We start from the raw sequence: 17,032 nt of genomic DNA on the forward strand, positions 1-17,032 counted from the left end.
CTCCAAACTCAGCACTGACACTGTCACTAACTAAGGCCCTGACACTCTTCATAGCTCACGCCCTAACACATCTCCTAAATCATGCCCTGACAATGTCCCTAACTAAGGCCCTGACACTACTCCTATCTCAAGCAATGACACTGTCCTTAACTTAGGCCTTGACTCTACTCCTGACTCAGGCACTGACACTGGCCCTAACTTAGTTCGTGACGCTACTCCTAACTAAGCAACTGACACTGTCCCTAACTAAGGCCCGGACACTACTCCTTACTCAGGCACTGATAATATCACTAACTAAGGCCGTGACACTACTCCCAAAATAGGCATTGAGACTGTCCCTAAATACGCCCTGACAGTACTCCCAACTCAGGCACTGACACTGTCCCTAACTAAGGCCCTGACAGTACTCCCAAACTACGCACTGACATTGTCCCTAACTAAGGTCTTGACATTACTCTCAACTCAGGCACTAACACTGTCCCTAACTAAGGACTTGACACTACTCTTAACTCACGCCCTGGCACAGTCCCTAACAAAGGCCTGCCACTACCCCCAACTCTGGCACTGAGAGTGTCCCTAACTACGGCCATCACACTACTCCTTACTCAGTCACTGACGCTGTCCCTAAGTAAGGCCTTGACACTACTCCCAACGCAGGCACTGACGCTGTCCCTAACTAAGGCTCTGACACTACTCCCAACTCAGGCACTGACGCTGTCCCTTACTAAGTCTCTGACACTACTCCCAACACAGGCATTGACACTGTCCCTAACTAAGGCCCTCACACTACTACTTACTTAGGCATTGACACGCTACCTAACTAAGGCCCTGAGACTACTTCTACCTCAGACCCTGACACGGTCCCTAACGAAGGGCCTGATACTACTCCCAACACAGGCACTGACACTCTCCCTAACTAAGGCCTTGACACTACTTTTAACTCATACCCTGATGCTGTCCCAAGAAAAGACCCTGAGACTATTCCCAACTCAGGCACTGACACTCTCCCTAACTAAGACCCTGACACTACTCCCATTGCAGCCACTGACACTGTCCCTAATGCCCTGACACTACTTCCAACTCAGGCACTGACACTGTCCCTAACTAGGCCCTGACACTACTCCCAACTCAGGCCCTGACACTGTCCCTAACTAAGGCCCTGACAGTACTCCCAAACTACGCACTGACATTGTCCCTAACTAAGGTCTTGACATTACTCTCAACTCAGGCACTAACACTGTCCCTAACTAAGGACTTGACACTACTCTTAACTCACGCCCTGGCACAGTCCCTCACAAAGGCCTGCCACTACCCGCAACTCTGGCACTGAGAGTGTCCCTAACTACGGCCATCACACTACTCCTAACTCAGGCACTGACGCTGTCCCTAAGTAAGGCCCTGACACTACTCCCAACGCAGGCACTGACGCTGTCCCTAACTAAGGCTCTGACACTACTCCCAATGCAGGCACTGACGGTGTCCCTTACTAAGTCTCTGACACTACTCCCAACACAGGCATTGACAATGTCCCTAACTAAGGCCCTCACACTACTACTTACTTAGGCATTGACACGCTACCTAACTAAGGCCCTGAGACTACTTCTACCTCAGACCCTGACACTGTCCCTAACGAAGGGCCTGATACTACTCCCAACGCAGGCACTCACGGTGTCCCTAACTAAGGCTCTGACACTACTCCCAACGCAGGCACTGACGGTGTCCCTTACTAAGTCTCTGACACTACTCCCAACACAGGCATTGACACTGTCCCTAACTAAGGCCCTCACACTACTACTTACTTAGGCATTGACACGCTACCTAACTAAGGCCCTGAGACTACTTCTACCTCAGACCCTGACACTGTCCCTAACGAAGGGCCTGATACTACTCCCAACGCAGGCCCTCACGGTGTCCCTAACTAAGGCTCTGACACTACTCCCAACGCAGGCACTGACGGTGTCCCTTACTAAGTCTCTGAAACTACTCCCAACACAGGCATTGACACTGTCTCTAACTAAGGCCCTCACACTACTACTTACTTAGGCATTGACACGCTACCTAACTAAGGCCCTGAGACTACTTCTACCTCAGACCCTGACACTGTCCCTAACGAAGGGCCTGATACTACTCCCAACACAGGCACTGACACTCTCCCTAACTAAGGCCTTGACACTACTTTTAACTCATGCCCTGATGCTGTCCCCAGAAAAGACCCTGAGACTATTCCCAACTCAGGCACTGACACTCTCCCTAACTAAGACCCTGACACTACTCCCATTGCAGCCACTGACACTGTCCCTAATGCCCTGACACTACTTCCAACTCAGGCACTGACACTGTCCCTAACTAGGCCCTGACACTACTCCCAACTCAGGCCCTGACACTGTCCCTAACTAAGGCCCTGACATAACTCCCAACTCCGGCACTGACACTTTCTCTAACTAAGGCCCTGAAACTACTCCCAACTCAGGCACTGACCCTGTCCCTAACTAGGACCTGACACTACTCCCAACTCAGGCACTGACACTGTCCCTAACTAAGGCCCTGACATAACTCCCAAACCCGGCACTGACACTTTCTCTAACTAAGGCCCTGAAACTACTCACAACTCAGGCCCTGACACTGTTCCTAACTACCGGTCTCAGACTATTCCTAACTTAGGCGCTGACACTATTCCTAACACAGTCACTGACACTGTCCCTAACTAAGGTCCTGAGACTATTCTTAACTCAGTCCCTGACACTGTCCATAACTTAAGCCATGTCACTACTCCAAACTCAGGCACTGAGGCTGTTCCTAACCAAGGGTCTGACACTACTCCAAACTGAGACACTGACACTCTTCCAAATTAAGGCCTTGACACTACTCTTAACTCAGGCCCTGACACTGTCCATAATAAAGACCCTGACAAAAATCCCAACTTAGGCACTGACAATGTCCGTAACTAAGGCCCTGACACTATTCCCATCTCAGCCACTGACACTGTCCCTAACTATGGCCCTGACACTATTCCCAACGCAAGCACTGGTGCTGTCCCTAACTAAGGCACTGGCACTACTCCCAACTCGCCCTGGCGCTGTCCCTAACTAAGGCTCTGACACTACTCCCAATTCAGGCAATGACAGTGTCCCTAACTGAGGCAATGACACTACTCCCAACTCAAGCACTAAGGCTCTGGATCATTGTGATGACAAGCGCCATGGAGCATTGTGATGACAAGGGCCATGGAGAATTGTGATGACGGGTCCTGGAGCATTGTGGCGACAAGGGCCATGGAGCATTTTGATTACAGGGGTCATGGGGCATTGTGATGAAAGTGGTCATGGAGCACTGTGATTAAAGTGGTCATGGAACATTGTGATAAAAGTGGTCATGGAGCATTGTGATGAAAAGTGCTATGGAGCATTGGGATGACAGGGGTCATGGAGCATTTTGATGACAGATGCGTGGAGATTTGTGATGACGAGGACCATGGAGCATTGAGATTATAAGCATCATGCAGCATTGTGATGACAGGGGCCATGGAGCATTTTAATGACAAGAGACATGGAGCATTGTGATGACAGAAGTCATGGAGCATTGTGGTGACCAGCGGCATGGAGCATTGTGAAGAAAGGGGTACTGTAACATTGTGAAGAAAGGGTCAAGGAGCATTTTGATTACAAGGATCATGGAGCATTGTGATGACAAGGGTCATGGAGCATTGTGATGACAAGAGGCATGGAGACTTGTGATGACAGGGGGCATGGAGCTTTGTGATTTCACAGACATGTAGCATTTGAGACAATGGTCATGGAGCATTGTGATGAAAGGGGTCATGGAGCATTGTGATGATAAGGGCATGGAGCATTGTGATGACAATGGCATGTAGCATTGCGATGACAAAAGTCATGGAGCATTGTGATGACAGGGGTTATGGAGCATTGTGATGACAAGGGCGTGGAGCATTGTGATGACAGTGGTCATGGAACATTGTGACGATAAGGGCATCGAGCCGAGTTAGGGACAGTCTAGCGGCCTTGGGACTAAATTCAGTGCCTGAATTAGGCACAGCATAAGGTCTTCAGTTAGCATAAGAGGTAGGACATTAGCTCGGGACAGGTTTAGGGTAAAGGCTTGGAATCGTGTCAGGAAATGACCTAAGGAGAGTGTGAAGACCTTTGTTACTGAGACTCTCAGGGACTTATTCAGAAGCAGCGTTAGGGCTTCAGGTAGGCACAGCATCAGGGCCTGACTTAGGAAGAGCGACAGGGCCTGAGTGAGGCCTGATGTCAGGCCCTTAGCTGGGGACACTGTCAGGGAATGACTTAGGAGCAGCATCAGTGCCTCTGTTGGATCAGCTTTAGGCTCTTAGTTAAAGACATGACCGGAGCCCAAGTTAGTCACAGCGTCAAGGCCTCAGTTAGGGAAAGCTTCAGGGTCTGAGTTACAGACAGCCTCAGGTCTTCACTTAAAGACAGCGACAGGGCTTTCTTAGGGACAGTGTCAGGACCTTGGTTAGAAATGAGTCAGGATATTAGCTCAGGAGAGTGTCAGGATTTTAGTTATTGCTGGCAGCAGGGCCTATATTAAGGACAGATTCCGGGCCTTTGTTAGATTCAGTGTCATGGCCTTAGTTAGGAGTAGTCAGGGCCTTAGTTAGGGAGAGCATTAGGGTTTCAGTTAGCAGAAGATGCAGGAGATTATCTCGGGACAGAGTCAGGTCCCAGGCCAGAGATAGTGCAAGGAGATGACCAAGGGATAACGAGAAGACCTTAGTTATTGAGAGCATCAGGGCCTTAGTTAGCAGCAGCGTGAGCGCCTTAATCAGGACCAGCGCCAGGGCTGGATGTACGGACAGCGTCAGAGCCTAACTGAGGTACAGCAACAGGGCCTAAGTGAGGCCTATCTTTAGGGCCTGAGTAAGGGACAGTATCAGGGCATGACTTAGGAGCAGCATAAAGGCCTCTGTAGGATCAGCATTAGGGTCTTCGTTAAAGCTATTATCAGGGCCTCCGTTAGGGATAGCCTCAAGGCCTCACTTAGGGGCAGCGTCAGGGCTTACTTTGGGAAAGTTTCAGGACCTTGGTAAGACATGGGTCAGGCTATTAGCTCAGGATAATATCAGGTGTTCAGATATTGACGGCAGCAGGGCCTTAGTTAGAGGCAGTGTCAGGGCCTAAGTTAGGACTAGCATCAGAGCCTTTGTTAGGTACAGTGTCAGTGACTGAGTTAGGTGTAGTGTCAGAGCCTTAGTTGGGGACAGTGTCAGGGCCTGCATTAGGACGAGCCTCCAGGCCTCAGTTAGGGACAGGTTCACGGCCTCGGACCTAAATTCAGGGCCTCATTTAGGGACAGAATCAGGGATTTAGCTAGCATAAGGGGATCTACAGCTGAAAGCAACCTGAACACCACCACAAGCAGATGCAGAAGTGAACCATGCACGCTCCTATGAAGGAATATTCCACAGCAGTTGAGTACATTTTGTTTAAAGTTAGTAACACTACAAAAATTATGTTTTGAAGAAAACTATATTCAGAAGATGAAAGAATCTCGTTCTAAAGAATCTCTTTAGCTAATCTCGACATTAGCTAAAGAGAAGGTTAGGTTAAGGTCTAGGGAGAGTGTCAGGAAATGACCTAGGGATAGTGTCAAGACCTTAGTTACTTAGCACATCAGGACCTAATTTAGGAGCAGTGAGTGTCAGGGCTTCGGGTAGGAACAGCGTCAGAGCCTGACTTAGGGAGTGGGACAGGGCCTGAGTGAGGCCTAGCGTCAGGGCCTTAGCTAGAGACAGTGTCAGGGCATGACTTAGGAGCAGCATAAGAGCCCCGGTAGGATCAGCCTCAGGGGCTATGTGAAAGATATTATCAGGGCCTCTGTTAGGGACAGCCTCAAGGCCTCACTTGGAGACAGCATCAGGGCTTCCTTAGGGACAGTTTCAGGACCTTGGTAAGAGATGGGTCAAGAAATTAGCTCAGGATAGTGCCAGGACTTTAGATATTGACGGCAGCAGGGCCTTAGTTAGGGACAGTGTCAGGCCCTGAATTAGGACGAACATCGAGGCCTTAGGTACGGACAGGGTCACAGCCTCGAGAGTAATTTTAGGCCCTTAGTTAAGGACAGCAGCAGGGCTGTAGTTAGCATAAGAGGCACGACATTTGCTAGGGACAGGGTCAGGTTATGGTCTAGGGATAGTGTCAGGAAAGGACCTAAGCATAGTGTCAAAACCTTAGTTACTGAGAGTATCAGATCCTTATTTAGAACCAGTGTCAGGGCTTCAGGTAGGGACAGCATCAGAGCCTGACTTAGGGAGAGCGACAGGGCCTGAGTGAGGCCTAGCGTCAGGCCCTTAGCTGAGGACACTGTCAGGGCATGACTTAGGAACAGAATCAGCGCCTCTGTTGGATCAGCCTTAGCGTCTTTGTTACAGATATGATCAGGGCCTGACTTAGTCACAGCTTCTAGGCCTCAGTTAGGGAAAGCTTCAGGGCCTGAGTTAGGGACAGCCTCAGTTCTTAACACAGGGACAGCGACAGGGCTTTCTTAGGGACAGTGTCAGGACCTTGGTTAGAAATATGTCAGGATATTAACTCAGGCTAGTGTCCAGTTTTTAGTTATTGCTGACAGCAGGGCCTATATTAGGGGCAAATTCTGAGCCTTACTTAGAGACAGTGTCAGGGCCTGAGTTAGGACTAGCATCAGAGCCCTTGTAAAGTACAGTGTCAGGGACTGAGTTAGGTGTAGTGTCAGGGCTTTAGTTAGGGACAGTGTCAGCGCCTCAGTTAGGATGAGCCTCCAACCTCAGTTAGGGACAGGTTGACGGCCTCGGGGCTAATTTCAGGCTCTTAGTTAGAGACAGCATCAGGGATTTAGTTAGCATAAGAGGCTCGACAATAGCTAAAGACAAGTTTAGGTTAAGATCTAGGGATAGTGTCAGAAAATGACCTAGGGATAGTGTCAAGACCATAGCTAATTAGAGCATCAGTGCCTAATTTAGGCCCAGTGTCAGGGCTTCAGGTAGGGACAGAGTCTTAGCCTGACGTAGGGAGAGCGACAGGGCCTGAGTGATGCCTAGAGTCAGGGCCTTAGCTACGGACAGCGTCAGGGCATGACATAGGATCAACATAAGGGTCTCTGTAAGATCAGCATTAGAGTTTAGTTAAAGACATTATCAGGACCTCTGTGAGGGACAGCCTCAGGGCCTCACTTAGGGACAGTGTCAGGGCTAACGTTGGGAGAGTTTCAGGACCTTGGTAAGACATGGGTCAGGATATTAGCTCAGGATCATGTCAGGACTTTAGATATTGATGGTAGCAGCGCCTACGTTAGGGAAAGTTTCAAGGCGTTAGTTAGGAGTAGAGGGCCTCTGATAGGTCCAGTGTCAGATCCTCAGTTAGCAATAGTGTTAGGGCCTTAGTTAGGGACAGTGTCAGGGCCGGATGTAGGGCGAGCATCTAGGCCTTAGTTCGGGACAGTTTCATGGTCTTGGGACTAAATTCAGTGCCTGAGGTAGGCACAGCCTAAGGACTTCAGTTAGCATAAGAGGCAGGACATTAGCTAGTGGCCGTGTCAGTTTAACATCTAGGGATAGTGTCAGGAAATGACAAAGTGTGAAGACCTTTGTTATGGAGACTCTCAGGACCTTATTCAGAACCAGTGTTAGGGCTTCAGGTAGGGACAGCATCAGAGCCTGACTTAGGGAGAGCGATAGGGTCTGAGTGAGGCCTAGCATCAGACACTTAGTGGGGGACACTATCGGGGCATGACTTAGGAGCAGCATCAGGGCCTCTGTTGGATCAGCCTTAGGGTCTTAGTTAAAGACATGATCAGGGTCTGAGTTAGTCACAGCATCAAGGCCTGAGTTAGGTAGGGAAAGCTTCAGGGCCTCACTTAGGGACAGCGTCAGGGCTTACTTTGGGACAGTTTCAGGACCTTGGTAAGACATGGGTCAGGTTATTAGCTCCGGATAATGTCAGGACTTTAGATGTTGATGGCAGCAGCCCTTAGTTAGAGACAGTGTCAGGCCCTGAGTTACGACTAGCATCAGAGCCTTTGTTAGACACAATGTTCGGGACTGAATTAGGAGTAGAGTCAGGGCCTTAGTTAGTGACAGTGTCAGGGCCTGACTTAGGGAGAGCGACAGTGCCTGAGTGAGGCTTAGCGTCAGGCCCTTAGCTGGGCACACTGTCAGGGCATGACTTTGGAGCAGCATCAGCGTCTTTGCTGGATAAGCATTAAGGTCTTCGTTAGGTACATGATCAGGGCCTGAATTAGTCACAGCTTCAAGGCTTCAGTTCAGGAAAGCTTCAGGGCCTGAGTTAGGGACAGCCTCAGGTCTTCACTTAGGGACAGCGTCAGGGCTTACTTTGGGACAGTTTCAGGACCTTGGAAAGACATAGGTCAGGATATTAGCTCAGGATAATGTCAGGACTTTTGATAGTGATGGCAGCAGGGCCTTAGTTACAGACGGTTTCAGGGCCTGAGTTAGGCCTAGCATCAGAGACTTTGTTAGGTACAGTGTAAGGGACTGAGTTAGTAGTAGTGTCAGGGCCTTGCTTAGGGACAGTGTCAGGGTCTGATTTAGGTGTACTGTCTGAGACCTAGTTAGGGACAGTGCTAGGGCCTGAGTTAGGATTAGTGTCAAGGCCTTATTTAGGACCAATTTCACGGCCTTAGTTTGGACTAGCATCAGAGCCATTGTTAGGAATCGTATGAGGGCCTGAGTTAGGCATACTATCAGGGCCTTAGTTAGGGACAGTTTTAGGGCCTGAGTTAGGATTAGTGTCAAGGCCTTATTTAGGACCAATTTTAGGGCTTTAGTTTGGACTAGCAACAAAGCCTTTGTTAGGTATCATGTCGGGGCCTCAGTTAGGTGTAGTGTCAGGGCCATTGTTAGGGACAGTATCAGGACCTGACTTAGGAGAAGTTCAGGGCCTTAGCCAAGGAAAGTGTCAGGGCCTTAGCTAGGGACATTATCAGGGCCTGAATTAGCAGTAGTGTCCAAAGTCCTTAGTGAGGAGAGTAAGGAGTAAGTCAGGACTCAGGCCCTGACACTGTTCTTAAATAAGGCCCTGACATTACCTGGAACACAGGTCCTGATCTGATTCCTATCATAGGCGCTGATGTTGGACTTAACTAAGGCCCTGACACTGGTCCTAACTAAAGCTGTGACACTACTCTTAACTCAGGCCCTGACACTGTCCCTAACAAAGCCTCTGACACTACTCCTAAATCAGGCTCTGACACTGTCCCTAACTAAGGCCCTGACGTACACCTAACTCAGGCCCTGACACTGTCTCTAACTAAGGCCCTGATACTACTCCAAACTCAGCACTGACACTGTCACTAACTAAGGCCCTGACATTATTCATAGCTCACACCCTAAAACAACTCCTAAATCATGCCCTGACAATGTCCCTAACTAAGGCCCTGACACTACTCCTATCTCAAGCAATGACACTGTCCTTAACTTAGGCCCTGACTCTACTCCTGACTCAGGCACTGACACTGGCCCTAACTTAGGCCGTGACGCTACTCCTAACTAAGCAACTGACACTGTCCCTAACTAAGGCCCGGACACTACTCCTTACTCAGGCGCTGATAATATCACAAACTAAGGCCGAGACACTACTCCCAAAATAGGCTTTGAGACTGTCCCTAAATACGCCCTGACAGTACTCCCAACTCAGGCACTGACACTGTCCCTAACTAAGGCCCTGACAGTACTCCCAAACTACGCACTGACATTGTCCCTAACTAAGGTCTTGACATTACTCTCAACTCAGGCACTAACACTGTGCCTAACTAAGGACTTGACACTACTCTTAACTCAGGCCCTGGCACAGTCCCTAACAAAGGCCTGACACTACCCCCAACTCTGGCACTGAGAGTGTCCCTAACTATGGCCATCACACTACTCCTAACTCAGGCACTGACGCTGTCCCTAAGTAAGGCCCTGACACTACTCCCAACAAGGCACTGACGGTGTCCCTAACTAAGGCTCTGACACTACTCCCAACGCAGGCACTGACGGTGTCCCTTACTAAGTCTCTGACACTACTCCCAACACAGGCATTGACACTGTCCCTAACTAAGGCTCTCACACTACTACTTACTTAGGCATTGATACGCTACCTAACTAAGGCCCTGAGACTACTTCTACCTCAGACCCTGACACTGTCCCTAACGAAGGGCCTGATACTACTCCCAACGCAGGCACTCACGGTGTCCCTAACTAAGGCTCTGACACTACTCCCAACGCAGGCACTGACGGTGTCCCTTACTAAGTCTCTGACACTACTCCCAACACAGGCATTGACACTCTCCCTAACTAAGGCCTTGACACTACTTTTAACTCATGCCCTGATGCTGTCCCCAGAAAAGACCCTGAGACTATTCCCAACACAGGCACTGACACTCTCCCTAACTAAGACCCTGACACTACTCCCATTGCAGCCACTGACACTGTCCCTAATGCCCTGACACTACTTCCTACTCAGGCACTGACACTGTCCCTAACTAGGCCCTGACACTACTCCCAACTCAGGCCCTGACACTGTCCCTAACTAAGGCCCTGACATAACTCCCAACTCTGGCACTGACACTTTCACTAACTAAGGCCCTGAAACTACTCCCACCTCAGGCACTGACCCTGTCCCTAACTAGGACCTGACACTACTCCCAACTCAGGCACTGACACTGTCCCTAACTAAGGGCCTGACATAACTCCCAACTCCGGCACTGACACTTTCTCTAACTAAGGCCCTGAAACTACTCCCAACTCAGGCACTGACCCTGTCCCTAACTAGGCCCTGACACTACTCCCAACTCAGGCACTGACACTGTCCCTAACTAAGGCCCTCACACTACTACTTACTTAGGCATTGACACGCTACCTAACTAAGGCCCTGAGACTACTTCTACCTCAGACCCTGACACTGTCCCTAACGAAGGGCCTGATACTACTCCCAACGCAGGCACTCACGGTGTCCCTAACTAAGGCTCTGACACTACTCCCAACGCAGGCACTGACGGTGTCCCTTACTAAGTCTCTGACACTACTCCCAACACAGGCATTGACACTGTCCCTAACTAAGGCCCTCACACTACTACTTACTTAGGCATTGACACGCTACCTAACTAAGGCCCTGAGACTACTTCTACCTCAGACCCTGACACTGTCCCTAACGAAGGGCCTGATACTACTCCCAACACAGGCACTGACACTCTCCCTCACTAAGGTCTTGACACTACTTTTAACTCATGCCCTGATGCTGTCCCCAGAAAAGACCCTGAGACTATTCCCAACACAGGCACTGACACTCTCCCTAACTAAGACCCTGACACTACTCCCATTGCAGCCACTGACACTGTCCCTAATGCCCTGACACTACTTCCTACTCAGGCACTGACACTGTCCCTAACTAGGCCCTGACACTACTCCCAACTCAGGCCCTGACACTGTCCCTAACTAAGGCCCTGACATAACTCCCAACTCTGGCACTGACACTTTCTCTAACTAAGGCCCTGAAACTACTCCCAACTCAGGCACTGACCCTGTCCCTAACTAGGACCTGACACTACTCCCAACTCAGGCACTGACACTGTCCCTAACTAAGGGCCTGACATAACTCCCAACTCCGGCACTGACACTTTCTCTAACTAAGGCCCTGAAACTACTCCCAACTCAGGCACTGACCCTGTCCCTAACTAGGCCCTGACACTACTCCCAACTCAGGCACTGACACTGTCCCTAACTAAGGCCCTGACATAACTGCCAAACCCGGCACTGACACTTTCTCTAACTAAGGCCCTGAAACTACTCACAACTCAGGCCCTGACACTGTTCCTAACTACCGGTCTCAGACTACTCCTAACTTAGGCGCTGACACTATTCCTAACACAGTCACTGACACTGTCCCTAACTAAGGTCCTGAGACTATTCTTAACTCAGTCCCTGACACTGTCCATAACTTAAGCCACGTCACTACTCCCAACTCAGGCACTGGGGCTGTTCCTAACTAAGGGTCTGACACGACTCCAAACTGAGACACTGACACTCTTCCAAATTAAGGCCTTGACACTACTCTTAACTCAGGCCCTGACACTGTCCATAATAAAGACCCTGACAAAAATCCCAACTTAGGCACTGACAATGTCCGTAACTAAGGCCCTGACACTATTCCCATCTCAGCCACTGACACTGTCCCTAACTATGGCCCTGACACTATTCCCAACGCAAGCACTGGTGCTGTCCCTAACTAAGGCACTGGCACTACTCCCAACTCGCCCTGGCGCTGTCCCTAACTAAGGCTCTGACACGACTCCCAATTCAGGCAATGACAGTGTCCCTAACTGAGGCAATGACACTACTCCCAACTCAAGCACTAAGGCTCTGGATCATTGTGATGACAAGCGCCATGGAGCATTGTGATGACAAGGGCCATGGAGAATTGTGATGACGGGTCCTGGAGCATTGTGGCGACAAGGGCCATGGAGCATTTTGATTACAGGGGTCATGGGGCATTGTGATGAAAGTGGTCATGGAGCACTGTGATTAAAGTGGTCATGGAACATTGTGATAAAAGTGGTCATGGAGCATTGTGATGAAAAGTGCTATGGAGCATTGGGATGACAGGGGTCATGGAGCATTGTGATGACAGATGCGTGGAGATTTGTGATGACGAGGACCATGGAGCATTGAGATTATAAGCATCATGCAGCATTGTGATGACAGGGGCCATGGAGCATTTTAATGACAAGAGACATGGAGCATTGTGATGACAGAAGTCATGGAGCATTGTGGTGACCAGCGGCATGGAGCATTGTGAAGAAAGGGGTACTGTAACATTGTGAAGAAAGGGTCAAGGAGCATTTTGATTACAAGGATCATGGAGCATTGTGATGACAAGGGTCATGGAGCATTGTGATGACAAGAGGCATGGAGACTTGTGATGACAGGGGGCATGGAGCTTTGTGATTTCACAGACATGTAGCATTTGAGACAATGGTCATGGAGCATTGTGATGAAAGGGGTCATGGAGCATTGTGATGATAAGGGCATGGAGCATTGTGATGACAATGGCATGTAGCATTGCGATGACAAAAGTCATGGAGCATTGTGATGACAGGGGTTATGGAGCATTGTGATGACAAGGGCGTGGAGCATTGTGATGACAGTGGTCATGGAACATTGTGACGATAAGGGCATCGAGCCGAGTTAGGGACAGTCTAGCGGCCTTGGGACTAAATTCAGTGCCTGAATTAGGCACAGCATAAGGTCTTCAGTTAGCATAAGAGGTAGGACATTAGCTCGGGACAGGTTTAGGGTAAAGGCTTGGAATCGTGTCAGGAAATGACCTAAGGAGAGTGTGAAGACCTTTGTTACTGAGACTCTCAGGGACTTATTCAGAAGCAGCGTTAGGGCTTCAGGTAGGCACAGCATCAGGGCCTGACTTAGGAAGAGCGACAGGGCCTGAGTGAGGCCTGATGTCAGGCCCTTAGCTGGGGACACTGTCAGGGAATGACTTAGGAGCAGCATCAGTGCCTCTGTTGGATCAGCTTTAGGCTCTTAGTTAAAGACATGACCGGAGCCCAAGTTAGTCACAGCGTCAAGGCCTCAGTTAGGGAAAGCTTCAGGGTCTGAGTTACAGACAGCCTCAGGTCTTCACTTAAAGACAGCGACAGGGCTTTCTTAGGGACAGTGTCAGGACCTTGGTTAGAAATGAGTCAGGATATTAGCTCAGGAGAGTGTCAGGATTTTAGTTATTGCTGGCAGCAGGGCCTATATTAAGGACAGATTCCGGGCCTTTGTTAGATTCAGTGTCATGGCCTTAGTTAGGAGTAGTCAGGGCCTTAGTTAGGGAGAGCATTAGGGTTTCAGTTAGCAGAAGATGCAGGAGATTATCTCGGGACAGAGTCAGGTCCCAGGCCAGAGATAGTGCAAGGAGATGACCAAGGGATAACGAGAAGACCTTAGTTATTGAGAGCATCAGGGCCTTAGTTAGCAGCAGCGTGAGCGCCTTAATCAGGACCAGCGCCAGGGCTGGATGTACGGACAGCGTCAGAGCCTAACTGAGGTACAGCAACAGGGCCTAAGTGAGGCCTATCTTTAGGGCCTGAGTAAGGGACAGTATCAGGGCATGACTTAGGAGCAGCATAAAGGCCTCTGTAGGATCAGCATTAGGGTCTTCGTTAAAGCTATTATCAGGGCCTCCGTTAGGGATAGCCTCAAGGCCTCACTTAGGGGCAGCGTTAGGGCTTACTTTGGGAAAGTTTCAGGACCTTGGTAAGACATGGGTCAGGCTATTAGCTCAGGATAATATCAGGTGTTCAGATATTGACGGCAGCAGGGCCTTAGTTAGAGGCAGTGTCAGGGCCTAAGTTAGGACTAGCATCAGAGCCTTTGTTAGGTACAGTGTCAGTGACTGAGTTAGGTGTAGTGTCAGAGCCTTAGTTGGGGACAGTGTCAGGGCCTGCATTAGGACGAGCCTCCAGGCCTCAGTTAGGGACAGGTTCACGGCCTCGGACCTAAATTCAGGGCCTCATTTAGGGACAGAATCAGGGATTTAGCTAGCATAAGGGGATCTACAGCTGAAAGCAACCTGAACACCACCACAAGCAGATGCAGAAGTGAACCATGCACGCTCCTATGAAGGAATATTCCACAGCAGTTGAGTACATTTTGTTTAAAGTTAGTAACACTACAAAAATTATGTTTTGAAGAAAACTATATTCAGAAGATGAAAGAATCTCGTTCTAAAGAATCTCTTTAGCTAATCTCGACATTAGCTAAAGAGAAGGTTAGGTTAAGGTCTAGGGAGAGTGTCAGGAAATGACCTAGGGATAGTGTCAAGACCTTAGTTACTTAGCACATCAGGACCTAATTTAGGAGCAGTGAGTGTCAGGGCTTCGGGTAGGAACAGCGTCAGAGCCTGACTTAGGGAGTGGGACAGGGCCTGAGTGAGGCCTAGCGTCAGGGCCTTAGCTAGAGACAGTGTCAGGGCATGACTTAGGAGCAGCATAAGAGCCCCGGTAGGATCAGCCTCAGGGGCTATGTGAAAGATATTATCAGGGCCTCTGTTAGGGACAGCCTCAAGGCCTCACTTGGAGACAGCATCAGGGCTTCCTTAGGGACAGTTTCAGGACCTTGGTAAGAGATGGGTCAAGAAATTAGCTCAGGATAGTGTCAGGACTTTAGATATTGACGGCAGCAGGGCCTTAGTTAGGGACAGTGTCAGGCCCTGAATTAGGACGAACATCGAGGCCTTAGGTACGGACAGGGTCACAGCCTCGAGAGTAATTTTAGGCCCTTAGTTAAGGACAGCAGCAGGGCTGTAGTTAGCATAAGAGGCACGACATTTGCTAGGGACAGGGTCAGGTTATGGTCTAGGGATAGTGTCAGGAAAGGACCTAAGCATAGTGTCAAAACCTTAGTTACTGAGAGTATCAGATCCTTATTTAGAACCAGTGTCAGGGCTTCAGGTAGGGACAGCATCAGAGCCTGACTTAGGGAGAGCGACAGGGCCTGAGTGAGGCCTAGCGTCAGGCCCTTAGCTGAGGACACTGTCAGGGCATGACTTAGGAACAGAATCAGCGCCTCTGTTGGATCAGCCTTAGCGTCTTTGTTACAGATATGATCAGGGCCTGACTTAGTCACAGCTTCTAGGCCTCAGTTAGGGAAAGCTTCAGGGCCTGAGTTAGGGACAGCCTCAGTTCTTAACACAGGGACAGCGACAGGGCTTTCTTAGGGACAGTGTCAGGACCTTGGTTAGAAATATGTCAGGATATTAACTCAGGCTAGTGTCCAGTTTTTAGTTATTGCTGACAGCAGGGCCTATATTAGGGGCAAATTCTGAGCCTTACTTAGAGACAGTGTCAGGGCCTGAGTTAGGACTAGCATCAGAGCCCTTGTAAAGTACAGTGTCAGGGACTGAGTTAGGTGTAGTGTCAGGGCTTTAGTTAGGGACAGTGTCAGCGCCTCAGTTAGGATGAGCCTCCAACCTCAGTTAGGGACAGGTTGACGGCCTCGGGGCTAATTTCAGGCTCTTAGTTAGAGACAGCATCAGGGATTTAGTTAGCATAAGAGGCTCGACAATAGCTAAAGACAAGTTTAGGTTAAGATCTAGGGATAGTGTCAGGAAATGACCTAGGGATAGTGTCAAGACCATAGCTAATTAGAGCATCAGTGCCTAATTTAGGCCCAGTGTCAGGGCTTCAGGTAGGGACAGAGTCTTAGCCTGACGTAGGGAGAGCGACAGGGCCTGAGTGATGCCTAGAGTCAGGGCCTTAGCTACGGACAGCGTCAGGGCATGACATAGGATCAACATAAGGGTCTCTGTAAGATCAGCATTAGAGTTTAGTTAAAGACATTATCAGGACCTCTGTGAGGGACAGCCTCAGGGCCTCACTTAGGGACAGTGTCAGGGCTAACGTTGGGAGAGTTTCAGGACCTTGGTAAGACATGGGTCAGGATATTAGCTCAGGATAATGTCAGGACTTTAGATATTGATGGTAGCAGCGCCTACGTTAGGGAAAGTTTCAAGGCGTTAGTTAGGAGTAGAGGGCCTCTGATAGGTCCAGTGTCAGATCCTCAGTTAGCAATAGTGTTAGGGCCTTAGTTAGGGACAGTGTCAGGGCCGGATGTAGGGTGAGCATCTAGGCCTTAGTTCGGGACAGTTTCATGGTCTTGGGACTAAATTCAGTGCCTGAGGTAGGCACAGCCTAAGGACTTCAGTTAGCATAAGAGGCAGGACATTAGCTAGTGGCCGTGTCAGTTTAACATCTAGGGATAGTGTCAGGAAATGACAAAGTGTGAAGACCTTTGTTATGGAGACTCTCAGGACCTTATTCAGAACCAGTGTTAGGGCTTCAGGTAGGGACAGCATCAGAGCCTGACTTAGGGAGAGCGATAGGGTCTGAGTGAGGCCTAGCATCAGACACTTAGTGGGGGACACTATCGGGGCATGACTTAGGAGCAGCATCAGGGCCTCTGTTGGATCAGCCTTAGGGTCTTAGTTAAAGACATGATCAGGGTCTGAGTTAGTCACAG

This window comes from Balaenoptera borealis (genome assembly GCF_965194805.1).
Source record: "Balaenoptera borealis genome assembly, chromosome: 10".
Taxonomy (NCBI): Eukaryota; Metazoa; Chordata; class Mammalia; order Artiodactyla; family Balaenopteridae; genus Balaenoptera; species Balaenoptera borealis.